The sequence below is a fragment of the Narcine bancroftii genome, chromosome 1 (genome assembly GCF_036971445.1).
Source record: "Narcine bancroftii isolate sNarBan1 chromosome 1, sNarBan1.hap1, whole genome shotgun sequence".
In the NCBI taxonomy this organism is placed as follows: Eukaryota; Metazoa; Chordata; class Chondrichthyes; order Torpediniformes; family Narcinidae; genus Narcine; species Narcine bancroftii.
This window is the reverse complement of record NC_091469.1, coordinates 4,623,534-4,643,403: the sequence shown is the minus strand read 5'-3', so window position 1 is coordinate 4,643,403 and position 19,870 is coordinate 4,623,534. Positions and strand designations below refer to the sequence as shown.

Sequence of the window (19,870 nt, the reverse complement as noted above, 5' to 3'; positions counted from 1 at the left end):
TGATGATACCATGGTAGTGGGTTGTATAAAGAAAGGGGATGAGAAAGCAGACAGGAAGGAGATTGAAAACTTGGCTGAATGGTGCACCAACAACAACCTCACACTCAATGTCACCAAAACTAAGGAGCTGATTGTTGACCATGAAGGGAAAACCAGAGGTGTATGATCACTGGGGGATCAGAGGTGGAGATGGTGAGCAAATTTAAGTTCTTTGGAGTCACCATCTTGGAGGATCTTTCCTAGAACCAGCACACAAATGGTGTCATGAATAAAGCAAATCAACACCTCTAGCTCCTCAGGAGTTTGCGCAAGTTTGGTATGACTTTGAAAACCTGGCAAATTTCTACAGATGTGTGGTGAAAAGTGGGCTGATCGGCTGCATCACGGACTGATATGGGGACACCATTATCCCCATGTGTATAGCTCTTCAAAAAGTAGTGGATACAGTCCAGGACGTCACAGGCAAAACTTTCCTCAGTATCGAGAACATCTACAGGGAACTCTGCCATCGGAGAGCAGCAGCAATCATCAAGGATCCACACCACCCAACACATGCTCTGTTCTTTCTGCTTCCATTTAGAGAGGTATAGAGGTATAGGTGCCATAAGACTCATACCATCAGGTTCAGGAACAGCTGCTCCCCCTCCACCATTAGACTCCTCAATGACAAACTCAATCAGTGACTCTTATTTTTGCACTTTATTGTTTTTCTTCCTCTGTATTGCACAGTTTGTTTACATTTTTCATTTGTTTACATGTGTACATTGTGTACAATTTCTTTGCTCTACAAATAAGTGGTCATTCTACCTTGTCGATAGAAAAAAGAATCTCAGAGTCGAATGTGATGTCACATATGTATTCTGACAATAAATCTGAAATCTAAAACCAGTTCCACCCAGTAAAGCACAATCAATTACTAATGTTGCCATAGGTGCTCTGTGGTTAGTAAGGGATTACTTAAGGTGGTATGTGATTTAAAAAGGTTGAGAACCACTGGTCTAGAACCAGGGATCATATTTTTCCTCATTAAGGCCAAAGGCATTACCCAAGTGACATCACAAAATAAAATGATTTCTGACCCTTTCATTTCATTGCCTCTTAACTACATATCAAAAGTTTATCTTTGGTTGTAAAGTACTTTGCAGTACGCTAGGTTTGTGAAAGACATCATAATATAGAAAACAGTAGAAATGCTCAGCAGATAAAGCAGCAGATATGGAGAGAAATAAATAGTGACTGTTTCAGGATGTTTCAGGTTGATTACTTCATCCCTGACCTAATAAGTATTGTCTGCACTTGTTTTTATTTCAAATCCCAACATCTGATAATTTTGCTTCTCAATCTGAAAAATACAACTCATTCTATCTTTTCTTCCTTTAATAAACCAAAATTTAAAAAAATGGAACTTAAATTATTTGTGCAGATTGTTTTTCAACAGGTAGAGAGATTCACCAGAAAGTGAAGGGAATCATGGATAAAAACTGCAAAGGGATGGGGGATGTCAAGTCGAGAAGGGTTCAATGTATATTCAAACCAGATATGAAGGAAGGGCTAGTGTAGCACTGCACTTTGCAGAAAATATTTCACATAGTTTCAAACTAGCAGTTTGATCTTCAGCACTATTCTGCAATTAGCTCGCTGTTGAGTCTGCTTTGCCTTTATCAACTTCCTCTTTCCCCACTGCATTCTGCTACTCAGTTGATAACACATTAATTTTTCAGTCAGAAAGTTAGGAGTTCAAGTCCTGTTCCAAAAATAAGCACAAACATGAAGAATGTTGTTCCAATCCAGAACTGAGTGCTAGATTCTTAGAGGGCTGCATTTTATACAAAAAAAATAGAACTGTAAAAGTACTTCAGAGGCTGAAAACTGGCATGAAATGCAGTGGAAGTATAATGAACAAATCTTTCTAATTTCAGAGTGGTTTTGAACCATTGGAATGCATGAAGTGTATCAAATAAATTGAAGACATAAAAAATCCTGTCTCAACTTGAAGCTCATCCTGAAATTTATCCAGAATATGTAAAATCTCTAATGATATATTTAATACAATCCAGAAGCAGGAAAACCTGTTCCTTCAATGGCTGCCAGGGATATAAACATTTTGTGAGGGTAAGAACCTATTAAGGAATGGACGAGGAGAGGAACAGAAGTAAGAAAATTAGGGAATCAGATTTAGAAGTTGAGGGTGTGTGTGTGTGTGTGTGAAGAATGCATGGAAGCTGGTGCATAATGGCTACCCACAGTTAAAGGATTCATGCAGACAACTTCCACCTATCAAACCTGAAGTGGAAAGCAAGTCATCCTTGATTGCAGAAGTGTAGAAATAATCCTTCATATTTTTGTTTATAGGAGGGTTTGCATTAGTGCTTTTTAAAAGTAACGGAGAATCAACAATGGTCAAAGATATATATAGTTTAAAATATTGCCAGTCTCTTTCCACTGATGCTGCTCGACCTGCTGCGTTTTCCCAGCATTTTCTGTTTTTATTATTTCTTTTTCAGATATCTTCTCCTGGTCTTCCTGCAGTGTCACTTTCTATCATTGGGTGGCACTGTTGTGCTATTCCAGCTCTAACATTCAGAGAAATCAGAAAATTTGTGCGTTACATTACAAATGTATAAGAAAAATAACATATTAGTATTTAACAAAAATATATTAACCATAAATTTCTTCTCCTCTTGTAAAACCAAAAAAAAGAAAAAAATTAATTTTTATTACAAAATCCCTTCCAAATAATAAATAAATAAATAGATAGATAGATAGATTAATAGATCGAGAAAGGGACTGGGCAGTCCATTCTGAGAGTAAAGTAGGAAAGCAAAGGGTTCCTAGTTAAAAACAAATTTACCATAAAGAACTAGGAGAGAATCCAGTATAAAATTATGATTCTTAAACAATATGGAAATATTGAATAAATAGTCACCAAACTGAAAATTTAAAACATGTATCAAATGTTGGACTCCTAATTTTCTCCAAACTTAAACATGACATGACAGCAAGGAGCCATCATGTCATGTCATTGGCTTTTCTAGCCAATAATGTTGAAAAGGCAATTATTCACTGTGTGGAGACAGGCCCAGTCTCTGCTGGTATAATTCCAAAAATAGCTGTTAATAGATTTAATTGTAATTCTGATCCTAGAACTTTTGTTTGGGTTTCAAAGACATCTTTCAGAAATTATATAGTTTTGAACATAACCAGAACATATGAATTAAACTTTGCACCTATCATAAGTAGGGTTTACTTTGGGGAAAAGTACAGGTCAACTTATCTTTAGACATATGTGCCTGATGTACCACCTCAAAGTGAATCAAGGAATGATGAAGTATTTACTAGTTGAAAAATTTGATCCCTTTGATCGTCTGGAAGCAATTCTTTGAATTCTAATTCACGAGCACCTTTAATTTTATCGTTGGATATCGGTAGCAAGTTAAGTAACCAATTTTATATTGTAGCTATTAACCCTTAAGAGAAATCATAGAACTATGATCATGTCTATACAGGTCAGGAAATGTTTTTAAGATGCCATAAACACACTTCCCACAACAGATTAAAGCGTTTTATGATTTTTTTTTGCAGCTGCCCATTATTGTTACACAAGACACAGAATGATCACAGTAAGCACACCGAAATGCAGGAGAACTCAACCAGCCTTTTCAGCAGCTATAGGAGACAAAGATATATTGCTGATGCATCAGGCCTGAGCCCTTCTTCAGGAAAAGAACAGAAAAGGCAGAAGCAGAATATATCAGGAAGTCTCAGAATTCAAAAAATGGGGGAGCAATCTAGACCAACAAAAGATGGTAATTGGCTATCATAAGGGACTAGGTAGAATTTATCATATATGTGCGAAAGGAGACAGGGAATGGAGAGACAACAGGAGAAGAAGGGGTGGGGGGGGGGTGTTTAATGAAAGCAGAAAAGTCGATATTAATGCCATCCGGTCAGAGGACGCCAGTCAGAAGATGGGGTGTTGTTCCTCCAATTTACAAGTGGTCTCAGTCTGGCAGTACATGAGACCATGGACTGATATGTTGGTAAGGGAATGGGATGGAGAATTGAAATGGGTAGCTACTGGGAGATCCATGCTTTTGCGGTGGACAGAGCCGAGGAGACCACTTTGCTGAAAAGACCAGCTGAGTTCCTGCAGAATTTTGATGTGCATACTATATCACAGCATCTGCAGCCTATCTTATGTCACACAGAGTGACCATAGCACATGAACACTGGAACTTGAATAAACATGCAATGTAGATACTTGACATAGAAATTTGACTTGAAAAGGAATAGAAAATACTGGAAATATTCATCATATCAAATGAAGAAGCAAAAAATAGGGTTAGAGAATGTATAAGGGGAAGGAGAGGTCAAGGGACCGCACATTTGTTACACTGATGGGGCAGTGATGGAGAAGGTTAGTACCTTCAAGTTCCTGGGAGTCAACTCATTGGAGGACCTCTGAATTGAGCCACCATAGTGATCCAATTATGAAGAAGGCACACCAATGCTTCTACTTTCTAAGAGTCTAAAGAGATTTAGTATGTCATCAAACACTTAATCAAACTTCTAAAGGTGTACTGTGGAAAGTATATTGACTGAACATTATTGCCTGGTTTAGAAGCTGGGTTGCCCAGTGTGGTGGAACCAGTGTTAATACTGTATGGCTGGCCTGCCCCTTGTTGATTGTACCTGCGGCTTCTCCCCCTTGATTTCACCTAATAAAGGCGGTAACACCATAACCCCTACCCCAGAACAAGCTCGGGTCTTGAGTCAGAAACATGAGATGTGCTTTCTGTTTATGGTAATAAAAGTCTATCAGTCAGGTAACTTCTAGTCTTTGGAGTTATTGATAGTGCATTGATTTTATTTCCATAATTTCTTTGGAATGGACAAATTGCTGAGACTTGCTGAGAGAGGCTGGATATTGACCCACGATTGCCAAACCATTCGACAAGTTCAAATGCTGCTTCAACACGTTTCTGTAGGCCTCCACCGCGATCATCCAATCCAATGCAGACAAGCTACACTTACTGTTTTCACAGGTCAGGCACCGCATTTACCTGATGGTCAGAGAATGTGATACATTCACTGAAAAGCCAGTACCTGGCCCAGGTGAATGAAGCCTCTGCCAGACATGTCCTAGCCACGCATAAGCAGCAACTCGGGGAGTTGATCAATGATTATCTTTGCGTCGTGTTAGACCTCGGACGGGCCTCGGGCTGCAAGGCCGTATCAGCAGAAGAATATATGATGGAGCTGATCTGATTACATTCACCAGCGACAGCTAGAACAGAGTGAGCTGAAGCTGCAGAGAGCCATCAAACTAGCTAAAACTCTGGAAGTAGCCCTCTGCAACATGGACTCTTTCTTAACCGATAACGTGGCTGCTACATGGGGAATGCGATGTGGGATCGCAGACCGCCTCATTTTCTGACCTGACTTTGGCCACAGCCACCGGCGAGCACCCAACATTCTCCTTCTGCGGCCAGCAGAAGCACCCTTGGAAGCACTGCCCAGTGAAGGGCATGGTATGTTCTGGATGTGGGAAGAAGAGACATTACAAGAAGGTAACATTGAACCTCTTTCTGGGGGCTTTACTGTTCCTGGGCTTTGGCTTGAAGTGAAGGTTGAGCTTGCAGCGAACCAGCCGGTGGTCAGTGTGGCATTCCGCGCTGGGCATGACCCTGGTGTGGAGCACATCTCGTTTGTCACTTTCTCGCACCAGGATGTAGTCCAGGAGGTGTCAGTGTTTGGATCGGGGATGCATCCAGGTGGTCTTAAGGCTGTCCCTCTGCTGAAAAAGGGTGTTTGTAATGACAAGCCGCTGTTCTGCGCAGAGCTCCAACAGGAGGCGCCCATTGTCGTTGCACTTGCCGACGCCATGCTTGCCCAGGATTCCTGGCCAGGTTTCTGAGTCTTTGCCGACGCGAGCGTTGAAGTCGCCAAGGATGATAACCTTGTCAGCTGTAGGGGTGCGTTGGATGAGGTTGCGCAGGTCCTCCATCAGCCAGCTCCCCACCATGACCCCCCCACATCTCCATCGGGCACACAAAACTCAAAACGGTCAACCAGTTTACCTATCTCAGCTGCACCATTTCATCAGATGCAAGGATCGACAACGAGATAGACAACAGACTCGCCAAGGCAAATAGCGCCTTTGGAAGACTACACAAAAGAGTCTGGAAAAACATCCAACTGAAAAACCTCACAAAGATAAGCGTATACAGAGCCGTTGTCATACCCACACTCCTGTTCGGCTCCAAATCATGGGTCCTCTACCGGCATCACCTACGGCTCCTAGAACGCTTCCACCAGCGTTGTCTCCGCTCCATCCTCAACATCCATTGGAGCGCTTTCATCCCTAACGACGAAGTACTCGAGATGGCAGAGGTCGACAGCATCGAGTCCACGCTGCTGAAGATCCAGCTGCGCTGGGTGGGTCACGTCTCCAGAATGGAGGACCATCGCCTTCCCAAGATCGTGTTATATGGCGAGCTCTCCACTGGCCACCGTGACAGGTGCACCAAAGAAAAGGTACAAGGACTGCCTAAAGAAATCTCTTGGTGCCTGCCACATTGACCACCGCCAGTGGGCTGATCTCACCTCAAACCGTGCATCTTGGCGTCTCACAGTTTGGCGGGCAGCAACCTCCTTTGAAGAAGACCGCAGAGCCCACCTCACTGACAAAAGGCAAAGGAGGAAAAACCCAACACCCAACCCCAACCAACCAATTTTCCCCTGCAACCGCTGCAACCGTGTCTGCCTGTCCCGCATCGGACTTGTCAGCCACAAACGAGCCTGCAGCTGACGTGGACATTTACCCCCTCCATAAATCTTCGTCCACGAAGCCAAGCCAAAGAAGAAGACAAGAAGGTAAGAAGGCATACAAATTCAAGTAACCTTCTAACCCAAGCAGTGCCTCATGAGGGCAGTGAGGGCCACCACCACTACTTACAATGAACATTGGCACCACATGCTCGCCGTGGGAGCCATCATCTTGGACACCGCCACCTTACCAGACCACAAGCCGGTACACCAGATCAGACAGCGACACTACTCTGGCTTCATTCACGTTCGACCAAAGCAGCCCTCAGCAGCTCGCTAAGTCAATGATGGACATAGAGGTAACTCGACATAAAACAAGCTGCCTGTTTGATAGAGGGAGCATGGAGCTTCATCCACCCCGACACGGTGCAAGGTTACTCCCTCTCAATGACACCAGTGAGTTACAGAGTCTCCATGACCTCTTAAGCCCCACTCGGCAGAGATCCATGAGAGCTGCAGAGTGCTGATGACAATGTGTGTGCAGAGTACAAAAATTTTAAACTCCTTGTGATGCCACAGCTCTGCGCACCTGTACTACTGGGGTTGGACTTTCAGTGTCACCTTAAGAGGTTTACCATCGACTGTCCAGCTTGGCGCAGCAAAATCACCACAGGAGCCTGTGCAGCTGAAGTCAGGTGCACCACTGAGGCGCAACAAAAGCATGCTGTGCGCAAAGCTCGAGCAGCATCCACTTCCACGACACCACCCACCCACTTGTGTCCCACAAGTGGTTGACCCTTCAGGGCCCGGATTGGCCTCACAGTCACTTCCGGACCCACAGCCACCAATCTCCCATTTGATTTTGAAGTCACGGTCATCTTCAACTACGAAGAATGAACAACATAAAAAAAAACAACCATGGAATATGATAGCTCCCATCACCTCCACCCCTTGCAACCAACAGTTTTTAAACCACCTGCCCTCCCCTCTGAACGTGTCCTGCAGGCTCTCCACCCTCCGGATTCCTCCCCCCCCACCTCTGTTCGCCAACCTCACCCCCGACTCTAAGCCCATCGCCACCAATAGCAGGCGATATAGTGCTGGGGACAGGGCCTTTATCAAATCAGAGGTGAGATGGCTCCTGACTGAGGGGATCATCGAACCCAGTACCAGCTCCTGGAGAGCTCAGGTAGTGGTGGTTAAGAGTGGGGAAAAGCACCGAATGGTTCTCGACTACAGTCAGACCATTAACAGGTTTATGCAACTGGACTCGTATATCCTCCCCTGCATAGCCAATACCATAAACCAAATCACCCAATATCACCAGCTCCCTATCCACCCAGAGAACCACAGTACATCGCGTTCGAGGATGATGGCTGCTTCTACCATTTTCTGAGGGTCCCCTTCGGGGGTCACCAAAGGAATCTCCATCTTCCAAAGGGAGATGGACCAAATGGTGGATGAGCACAGGCTGCTGGCTTCATTCCCCTACCTCGACAATGTCACTATCTAAAAACTATTGAATTTTTAACCAAAAACTTTTAACCTAGGACAAGTCCAAGTCGAATGAAAAAAAAGTACCTATTTCTTGACCACACCCAAAACATAAATCTGAAGAACTAAGTTAAAAAATTTTCAATTTCTGCCATTTTTCAATTTACAATTGATGTAAAAAGTTATACTGCATTAACCTATAACCTTAGTTATACTGTCTTTACACAAATTTCTCCAAACATTTTCATCAATCTTTCTATCTAAATCCGATTCCCATTTCATTCTTGATTTATGAATATCTTATTTAGACATTTTATTTTGTAACAATTTATACATCTCAGAAATAATTTTTTAAAAATCATCTTTAGTAAGTAATAATTCCAAAGATTGCTGAGGTAATTTTAAATTATAGCCCAGTTTCTCTGATAATTTTTTTTAACCTGATAATAACAAAAAAGGTATTCGAAGGGATTTGAAACATACCTTTCATGCGATTAAAAGACAAAAATTTCCCTGCTTCAAAAACAATCTTCAACTTTTTAAATTCCCATTTGATTCCAAACTTTCAAAAATTGATTATCCACAGTAAAAGGAGAAAGTGGTATTAAAAGTGAATTTACCTTTTGATCCATTGTTGTTTTTACTAGGAGATATTAAATCGATAGCTCTAAGATTGAGATTGACAATGTATCAAATTGAATTTTGCGTTTGACCCTGGCTGTTTCTAAAAAGTGTTTAGCTTTTGGAAATCTGATTCGGTTTTAGGTATCAAAAGATGGCATAATGAAATGAAAGCTTGTATTCCTTTAGAAAAGATTACATATAATTTAAGAGATTAATTTTTTTTCTTTATCAAAGTTGGGGGTCCTTATTTGAAAATTATTGGTGTTATAATTTGATCTCTCGGTCTGCTTCGATGGATGCCACCATTCTTGCAGCCAAAAAGTTTAAATATGATCGTATTAGATGATGATCTCCTTTTTCCTTCTTTTGTCGGTGGGGAAGGGAGGAGGGTATAAGTCGGGTGGTTGGGGATTTTTTAAAAATATAAATGACTAATCACATTATATCTGTATCAATATATAGTAATTAATGTTATGTGATTTTAAATTTTAAATACATTATTTTAAAAAACACAATGTCACTATCTGCGGGCAGAATCTGCAGGACCATGACGCCAACCTCCAGAAATTCCTCCAGACAGCCAAAACCCTTAACCTCAACTACAACAAAGATAAATGTGTATTCTGCACATCACGCTTGGCTATACTCAGCTGTGTGGTGGAAAATGAAGTTATTGGCCTCAATCCTGACCACATGCACCCCCTGTTTGAGTTCCCACTTCCCCACAGCCTCAAGACCTTGAAAATATGCCTATTATGACCAGTAGGTCCCCAGCTATGTGAAAAAGGCCCGCACCCTTGTAAAAGCCACCTCCTTTATCCTGTTGGCAGAGGCCTTCAGCCACATCAAAAATGATATTGTCAAGGCTGCGATGCATGCTGTGGACGAATTCATCCCGTTCTAGGTGGAGAGTGATGCATTTGACTTTGCCCCGGCCACCACATTTAACTACGCAGCCAGATCCATAGCATTTTTCTCCCACACCTTCCAAGGCCCTGAGATCCGGCACTCCTCCATCGAGAAGGAGGCCCAGGCCATCGATGAAGTGGCACGGCACTGGAGGCACGATCTTGCCGGCAAACAATTTACCAATGACTGACCAACGGACAGTTGTTTTCATGTTCAATAACGAGCAGTGGGGTAAAATCAAGAACAACAAGATTCTGAGGTGGAGAATCAAACTTTCCACCTACAACTATGATATCTTGAACCAGCCCAGAAAACTCAACAAGCCTTCAGATTCCCTGTCCCAAGGGACTTGTGCCAATCTGCAGATGGACTGTTTACAGGCTCTCCACAATTACCTCTGCCACCCTGGAGTCACCAGGTTCTTCCATTTCATCAAAGCCCGCAACCGCCCCCATTTGATTGAGAACATCAGAACGATGACCTAAATCAGTCAGGTCTGCGTGGAGTGCAAACCACACTTCTACCACCCAGACAAGTCACACCTGATTAAGGCCACCCACCCCTTTGAGCGCCTGAGCATAGATTTCAAGGGGCCCCTGCCCTTTCCGAATCGCAACTTGTACTTCCTCAACATCACTGATGAGAATTCGTGTATCTCCTGCCCTGACATGACTGATGCTACTGACATTAAAGCCTTGCACAACTTCTTCATCCTGTTTGGATACCCCTGCTATATTCATAGCCACTGGGGGCCCTCCTTCATGAGGGATGAGGTGCGCCAATATCTGCTGGCCAGAGATATCGCCACAAGCAGGACCACCAGCTACAACCCCAGAGGGAATGGCCAGGTAGAAAGGAAGAATGCCACTGTCTAGAAGGCTATCCTTTTAGCCCTGAGATCAAAGGCCTGGCTATCTCCTGAAGTGATCCATGCAATTAGATCCCTCCTGTACACCGCCACCAATGCCACCCCATGTGAAAGGTTGTTACTTCCCCAGGAAGTCCATGTTGCGGACCACCCTGCCACCCTGGTTGATGTCCTCAGGGCCTGCTCTGGAAGCATGTGAGAAGCCAGAAGTCCGACCCACTGATTGAGAGGGTCCACCTCCTCAACACTAACCCCTTATATGCCTATGTGGCACACCCGGATGGGCATGAAGACACTGTTATGTCCGGGACCTGGCACGTGCAAGAGACCATGGGATTCTGGCTGACCAACTATTTAGTCCATTCCCCACGATCCTCCACCACATACCATGTCACCCTACCTTAGCCCCCACCCCAACTGTCTCAGTTCAGTTGTCAGACACCCCACCTACTGACCACAATCAGACTGTCCAGAAGTCAACAAATGAGCCTCAGCCAGTGCTACGATGGTCACAATGGCAGACAAGACCGTGATGGACATAGAACCCATTTCACCCCGCTGGATGTCTTTTAAAAGAGGGGGTGAATATGGTGGAACCACTGTTAATACTGTTTGTATGTGTATGGCTGGCCCGCCCATTGCTGTTTGTACCTGTGGCTCCTCCCCCTTGATTCCCCTAATAAAGGCAGCATCGCCATAACCCCTTCCCCAGATCAAGCTTGGGTCTCAGCTCAGCAAAAAGAGACGTACCTTGTTTATGGTAATAAAAGCCTATCAGTCAGGGATGAGGAAGGAGTAGGAGGACATCAACCCCTAAAGCAACTGGACCAGAAGAGTCAAAAATAATAAGAACAGATAAATAAAGATCCCTACCTGAAAATAATGGAAAAGAAAAGCACCAACCAGACAATAACAGCCAGCAAGGTAGGAGGAACGTTCAGCACCCAATCCAGCCCACCTTGTGGAGCCAAGGATGGCAATGCCAAGTCCAGGCCTACCGGGAGGTCCAAACAATGGAGGCGCAACTCACTGATTGTGGACAAAGCTCACCCAGGAGGGTAGCAGGTGGTGAGACTGACCTGGGGAGGAGAAGCAACATGGTCTCTGATCAATTGTTTGGGGGGGGGGGCGGTGAGGGGCCTTTGGAAAAGTCTGCAGAGAGGGTCACACCCCTCCCCCCCTCAGACAACAAGAGAAGAGTGCCCGGGAGTGGAATGCAATGGCCGGTAGGAGCGACTTACTGGAGGACACAGCCCTGTGTCGGTAGTAGGATCTAACTGGGATTCTAGCGAGGTTGGAAGCGATGAGGAGGTTGGAGGCGGCATCAGGAGGAAAGAACAGGGAAGAGTTGGGATGCACAAGGGAAGCAAAATGGCATCAGCAAGAGGGGGAAGGGCATAGTTCCCTCATTTCAAGACATTTTAAAGGCCGTGGGAAGAATGGAGGAGAGACCGGCCAGAGACCGGGAGAAAACAGGGTAACTGCACAACAAAATGGGAAAATCTCCTAATTGGACTGACAGGAAGGGTGTCTAAAGTGGAAGAAAGAACTGGGGATAATGAGGTCAGAATAAGTAAATTGGGGAGGGAGGTCACCACATGCGAGGCAGAAAGGGGATACCTCTAGCAGAGAATTGACACTCTGGAGAACCATAGCCGGAGGAATATTATTAAAATTGTGGGGTTGCTGGAAGGTAAAGAAGGGAGGAATCCCATAGCATTTTTCCATCGCTGGTTGCCAGAGGTCTTGGAGGTAGAGAGGTCCCATGTCTGGGCCCTGTTTAAAGGCCATGCTCAGTGCTGGTGAAGTTCCTGAATCACCAAGACCATAGAGAATATTTCAAGTGCGGCAGCTGACAGGGTGAAAGCAAAGGGCGGGGGGGGCAATGAGCTGGAGGGGAATAAGGTGCTATTCTACCCAGACATAAGTGTGGTCCTCCTAAAACAAAGAAAAGAATTCCAGTCAATAAAAAGAATGGCCAAGCAGAAAGGATGTGAATGTGTATTTAGATACCTGACAACTTTAAAAATCATAATGTCAGGGGGTGAGAGAAAATTCCTGTTGGAGGTCAAATAAGCCCAACAGTTTGTAAAACAGCTGTTGGTTTGTAAGAACTAGTATATATTTGTGTCGTGCCAAATGAGTAATGGCAACTTTTTTTGTATGTCAGAATACATTGCAAGTAATAACTATATGAGAAAAACAATAGTGGGTTTAACTGTTTGTTGTATAAATACATTGATGGGAGAATTTGTAAAAAGGAAAATGGTCCAGGGGGGCTTGGGGGGTGAGGGTGGAGAGGTGTGGGAGGTAGATAGGTGCAAAATGCACAGCCTGTGGTGAGGAGGGGGATGGTGATGACAGAGGGTGAAGTCACCAGGGAGGGGTGGGGTAGGGAGGGAGGATTAAAGGGAATGAGATATAGGTGGGGAATATATGTCAATTTGATAGTTTGTTGCTGTATGTTACGTTGTTCCTTTTATCTTTTGTGCCCTTTTTGTCTCTTATTATTTTTCCTTTCTGGGATTTGTTCCAGATTGCTGAAGGAAAAGGATTGGGTGGACGTTGGACATGGGGCGGTCGGGGTATGGAGGAAACATGGACTTGGGAGGAGTCTTTGGGGCAATGGCCAATAATATCAAATATAAGTCTTCATGTAAACAGTCTGAACAGCCTAGTGAAGAGGAAAAGAGTCTTGGCAAACATAAAGAAAATGGGGGTGGATTTGGCCTTCCTCCAGAAAACACCTTTAACAGAGTGGGAACATCAAAAGTTAAAAAAGGGGATGAATGTGCTATGTAATATCCTCTTCGTTTGGTTCTAAGCCAAGCGGTGTGGCAACCTTGATTGGAAGAAGTGTTCTGGTTAGAGTGGAAAGCATGGTCACAGACAAAGTAGGGATATTTGTAATGGTGCACTGTCAGATATATTCAGAGTCCTTGACCCTAGTGAATGTATACACCCTAATCTTGATGATGAAAAATTCATACAAGACATCTTCCAGAAATTGGAAGAGAGAATAGAAAATATTTTGGTTGGTGCGGGGGAGGGGGGGGGAAACTTCAATTCTTGTCTGTATTCTGTACTGGATAAGTCAACGAGGAAAATAGTAAAGAAAAAAGCAGCAAGGTCTACCAATGATTTTATGAAGGAGCTGAATTTGATAGATGTATGGAGTTGAAAATACCCAAGTGAGAGGGATTATTCCTTCTACTTGAGGCAACATGATTCCTACTCTAGGATAGATTTATTTCTGGCTTCAGCCCATATAGAGAGTAGGTTCATGGAGATCAAGTATGCAGTGAGGCTTCTGTCAGCCATTCACCTTTGACATTAACTATAGAAATGCCAGATAAGCAAGAAACAGTGTATAGATGGCGCCTTAATATGTTGCTGTAAAAGAAGCTGGAGTCTTGGTAGTTTTGTTAGAACACATATAAACACATTCAGTGAGACCAACTACACCTCTATTCCTGATAAATTTCTCTTATGGGACACCCTCAAGGCGTATTTGAGAGGTCAAATAATTGGATACACTAAAGCAGTCAAAAAGGAATATATGAGGGAGTGGAAAAATTGGAACAGGAAATTAGATGTTTAGAGAGCGACTTTCAAAAATACAGTTCTAAAGAACAATATAGGGCTCAAACAAATAAAAAAACTGAAATACAATACGCTTTAAACATACAGTATAGAAAAGACCATAATGAGCTCAAAACAAAAATATTACGAATTGGGGGAGAGAGCCAATAAAGTCCTCTCTTAGCAGTTGAGGGAAAATCAGGCTCAAGGGCGATCAATGCGATACAAACTGGGAATGACAAGATCTTGTATATGCCAAGAGAAATTAATGAGACCGTTAGGCAATTTTACAAAAATCTATATGTCAGAATTGTCAGGGGGGGCACATAAAATCAGTGAGTTCCTGACAAAATTGGAACTAGCAAATTTAAACCAAGAACAGTAAGGGTTAGATCTACCCTTCACAGAAGAAATAGGAAAGGAATTGAGTTCAGTCCAGACTAACAAATATCTAGGGGAGGATAGTTTCCTGCCTGAGTTTTCTTTAAAGATTTATTAATACCTTTTTTTGTAGAGGTGATAGACCAGGTAATTAAGACCCATACCCTCCCAGAATACTTTTCAACAGCAATTATTATGGTAATTCTCAAAAAAGACAGGGATCCATTGAAACCATCCTTTTACAGACCAATCTCATTATTAAATACAGATTATAAGATATTTGCTTAAATAGGTGGATTACCCTATCACGCTGGTGGGGAGGGCCAACTGTGTTAAAATGAATGTGCTGCTGAGGTTTCAGTACCTCTTCCAAACTTTGCCCATGGCGCTGTCTCAGGGATTCTTTCAGAACTTACATTCACAGGTTTTTGTGGAATGGTAAGGTAGCCAGGGTCTCTCTGAAAAAACTAACCTGGGACTTTAGTCTCAGCAGCTTAAAGTTACCAGACTTAAAGAAATATTATTGGGCAGCCCAGTCAAACCTCTCTATTTGAGGAGGAAGGTGTACTATCCTGGGCACGAATTGGTCTGCGCACGGTGGATGAAAACGTAGCCGGAGACTTTATTTACAAGTAGGACACTAAATTATTATCTGATTTTTTTTAAAAGCCCCATATTAAAACACATAATTTTTATATGGAACAAAATTAATTAATACGTAGGGTCTAAAGTGTAGCTGTCCCCAAAAACACCCTGACTTTGAATAGATTTGTCACATTGACAAGAGACAACAAGATCCTGGACACCTGGTGCCAAAACGGGGTCAGGTATATTGAGGACTGTTATGAGTAGGGACAATTAATGTCTTTTGAGCAACTCAGAAATAAATATGACTTGTCAAAAAAGACATTCATCTGCTACCTTCAGATAAGACCTTTTCTGAGGGACAAATTAGGTCCATCCATGATCTTAACGATGTGCAGTGACATAGAGACCCTGATTCAAAAGAGGAACACAAGGAAGTTGATCTCGGTGATGTATTTCTTACTCCAAGTGGAAGGGCCTAAACCAGGCCTTGGCAAATCAAAGTAAAGGTGGGAGTCAGACTTAGGAGCAATAATTGATGAGCAGTGCTGGTCAGATCTGTGTCAGAACAGCATGACAGCGATTATTAATGCACAGTATAGGCTGGTGCAATATAACTTTCTCCACCAGCTATATTTGACACTGAAAAAATTGAACAAGGCTAAACCAAAAATTTCAGACCAATGCTTCAGAACATTTCTGCTCACACAACCTGGACATGTACCAAAATGAGACCCTTTTGGGTGGAACTTGGCCAAGCCCTAGAAAAAAAATCATAGATAAAGAATTCCCACAGGATCCAGAGCTGTTCCAATGTGAAAAAATACGATGGACATAAGGCTTAAGATGAAGCTGTCCAAATTCCAAATCCAATTTGTAATGATAGCATTGATGGAATAAGGAAAATGTATCTTGAGATTTTTATCAATAGTGGTGGTTATGCAATTAATAATACATTTATACATAAAGTTAGAAATAGTTGAGTATAGTTCAAGAATGCAACAATAATTTTCATTCAAACAACATGCTTAACATAAATATTCCAAGGTGGAGATGATATTTAAGGATGGATTTTAAAAATGTGAAAGATCAGTCACCAGTCATGAGTGATTGAGTGAGAATCGATGACATAACTTTATCAATGATTTTTAAGATCAAAATAGAACCATGCTCTTTAATTGCTTTGTTTGGCTTTTCTCATGAACCAGATATACCTCTGTCTATAACCCAAGAGAAAGTTTTAGCTTTTACCATGCTGATAGCCAGGCGAACAATTTTAATGAAATGGAAAGATGACTCTTCACCTACTCATACACATGTTATGACCTATTTAAGTTAGAAGAAAATTTGATACAACAGTAAAGATAGAAAGTTAAAATTTAAAAAGATGTGGGGCCCATTCATAGAATACTATCATAATTAGAAGATTTAAGAAGTTTGGATGCTCCAGAGATTCTCTGTCTAGTATCTGAATGTTGCTCTTCCATCTACATCTTTACAAATTTTTGACAAGGTAACCTTGATTAGAGGGAGGGGATAGATTTAGTTTCAGGTTTTTTTATTTTTTTAGATTAACTTGTTAAATATGAGTTTAATAAAAGTAAGAAAGTAATGGCTCAATTTTTTATATCAATAACATTTGATGGACAAATTACCAAGAAAATTAATGGAATCCTTAAAAAGCTAAACTTTTATTAGTAACTTTTAGAAATATTGAACATAGGAACAAATTAGACCATTTGGCCCATTAAGTCAGCTCTGCCATTCAAATCATGACTGGCTAATTATTATTCTCAACACAATTATCCTGCCCTCTCCCCATGACCTTTGACACCCTTAATAATCAAGAACTAATATACCTCTACTTTAAATATACCCAGTGACTTAGCCTTCACAGCCATCTGTGACAACAATTCCACAGATTCACCAACCTCTGGTTGAAAAAATTTCTTCTCCTCTCTGTTCTAAAGGGGCATCCCTTTATTTTAAGGGTATTCCTTCTGGTCTTTGAGTCTCCCAATACTGAAACATCTTCTCCCATGTCCACCCTAACCAGCTCTTTCACTGGCAAACAAGCCCAGTTTTCAGATGTAGCCTTCTGTAAAAAAATCTGTTAAGCTAAAGAGCATTTTATCACACCAAAACAAAAAGGGGCAAGTGAGAGAAATACATAAATAAGAGATGAAGCATGAGGAAAGTGTATGTGCTTGCAGGAAAAACTGGAAAAGCTTAAAAAAAAATGAACATGCATTAACACAACTTATTGTAATCCGATGTCGGGGTCTTGACTGAAAACATCGACCATCTTTTTGCCTCCACAAAAGCTCCCTGTCTATATGAGTGCCTTCAACATTTAATATTATAATCCTCTTGTTTCTTCATATTGTAAACCTTCCTCTTCTTGAAAGATGGCATACTGTCCTGAAGATGGCAGTGTCACCATCTTGTTTACAAAATGTTGCTTTAGAGAACAAAACAATCATGTTTTCTTGCAGTGATATTAACATTTGGCATGAACCACTATCAGTCTGTTAAATCATTCAGATTAAATGTTATACTAACTGCTCCTACATAAATATTTGCATAAAAACATAGCATGATAAAGAGGAAGGTTCTTGCTGAAAACTGTAAGCAAAGTGCTACTGACCCGAATAATAGCAACCTTTGCTGAATCTGGACCAGACAAACAAGGCATCTCTTTTGTATGGGTAATCAGTCTTGGAGCTTGAAGACTGCTATGGAGATGGAGCAGCTGACTTATTAAAAAGTGGGAATACAGTTTCAAGCCTTGAAATGAAACAGACACATTAAGACAGAATACATTTAAGGTCATGAAAAAAAAATTGAAAATGTGAGACAACAGACCTGTGCTTTATTGAACTAATTGCAAATAAAGTGAATGATTTTATTGTTGACAAAAATCAGAGCTTTCAGGCTGAATAATTTAGATTCTGAGTTTGGTCATAGGATTGGGGTAGGTTGTAGAGTTCAGGGAAGGGAAAGATTATTTAATTTAACTTGAAGCATTAAGGGAAAAGGAGCTGATCAAATCACAAAGCATAGGTCCAATAGGCAATGAAGATAAGGATGAAGACACAAGAGAAGGCAGGTCCTAGGATTTGGAGCAAAGCATAAATTGCTGGAGGAACAGTACATCTAGTAGCATCTTTGATGGCTTGTGGGGGGGGGGGGGGTCATTTTTGGATTGAGATCCTGTTTTTGGACTTGGAGACAGCCAGTATGAAGAGAGAAGAGGTGAAACTAGGTGAGGTTGGAATATGATGAAAATGGAGCAGGTGAGGGGACAGGAGGGAAGAGGTTGAGGCAGAGTGATTAGTGAAGCCAGATTAAGTGAAGATAAGCAGCCTCTATCCTCAAAGACCCCCACCACCCAGGCCTCTTCACTCTGGCTTACCATCAGAAAAAAGGTACAGGAGCCACAAGATGTGCACTCAGCAGCACAAGGACAGCTTCTTCCCAGCTGCCATCAGATTCCCAAATAAGCAATAACTGCCTTACTTTTCGTGCATTTTTAAAATATATTATTGTTGATAGTTCATAATATGAATGTTTACACTATGACGCTGCTGCAAGACACCGGATTTAGTGACTTGTTCAAGACAATAAATTCAGATTCTGTTGGGCTGATGGAACCAGTGGGGGGGGGGGGGGGGGGTAAGGAATATGAGATACGTGGATGCGCATCTGGAATCAGGTGGGAGGGGGAGAGAAACTGTGGGGGGAAATAAAAGAGGGTAGAGAATTTTAAAAGTGTGTTTGAGTACAACTTCATAATGTCGATAAAATAATAACTATCATTTCATGTGTTACCAATGCTTAAACGTTGCTGGTAGTAGGTGATTTGTTGAATCGCCCTATTTTCTGGTTGCATTGCAATAGTCAGATTTTGAATCCACAATGAGAAAAATAGCTTCCCATCAGGTAAAACAAGGAAGTCTGCAGACGATGTGATACACAAAAGTGCCGATGAAATTCAGCAGGTCTAGCAGGGTGCATAGGAAGGAGGCAAAGACAAATAACCAACGTTTCGGACCTGAGACCCCCACCCTGAAATCATTGACTGCCATTTCTCTGCATGGATACTACCTGCCCCTCCAGCTTCTAACCACTTTCAAGGCCACTAGTTGTCTCCACATGCCTGCCACATTGACCACCGCCAGTGGGCTGATCTCGCCTCAAACCGTGCATCTTGGCGCCTCACAGTTTGGCGGGCAGCAACCTCCTTTGAAGAAGACCGCAGAGCCCACCTCACTGACAAAAGGCAAAGGAGGAAAAACCCAACACCCAACCCCAACCAACCAATTTTCCCTTGCAACCGCTGCAATCGTGTCTGCCTGTCCCGCATCGGACTTGTCAGCCACAAACGAGCATGCAGCTGACGTGGACTTTTTACCCCCTCCATAAATCTTCGTCCGCGAAGCCAAGCCAAAGAAAAGTTGTCTCCTTTTTTTTTGCTGCAACTATAAAGACAACTGCTTCATGTGATGCCCAACTTCGACAGCACGCCCCTTTGCCCTGCAATAACCTGTTTACCAGAATGCAGTGACGTCATGCCGAGCCGGCTAAGTCCAGGCGATCTGCGCAGGCGCGCATTGGCCCCCTTCAATCACGCGCAGCCGCTTCACCCCGCATGATATT

The 19,870-nt window shown here is 42.5% G+C and overlaps 1 long non-coding RNA gene across 1 annotated transcript; it reads right to left on the bottom strand.

Moving 5' to 3' along the window:
* Positions 1-680: 680 nt before the first annotated feature.
* Positions 681-19,869, bottom strand: LOC138762984 (uncharacterized). Its single transcript, XR_011357284.1, has 3 exons — positions 19,766-19,869; positions 17,859-17,998; positions 681-2,573 (listed from the first exon to the last, which is right to left on the bottom strand). It is a non-coding gene; the product is annotated as an uncharacterized lncRNA (long non-coding RNA).
* Between the last annotated feature and the right edge of the window lies 1 nt (position 19,870).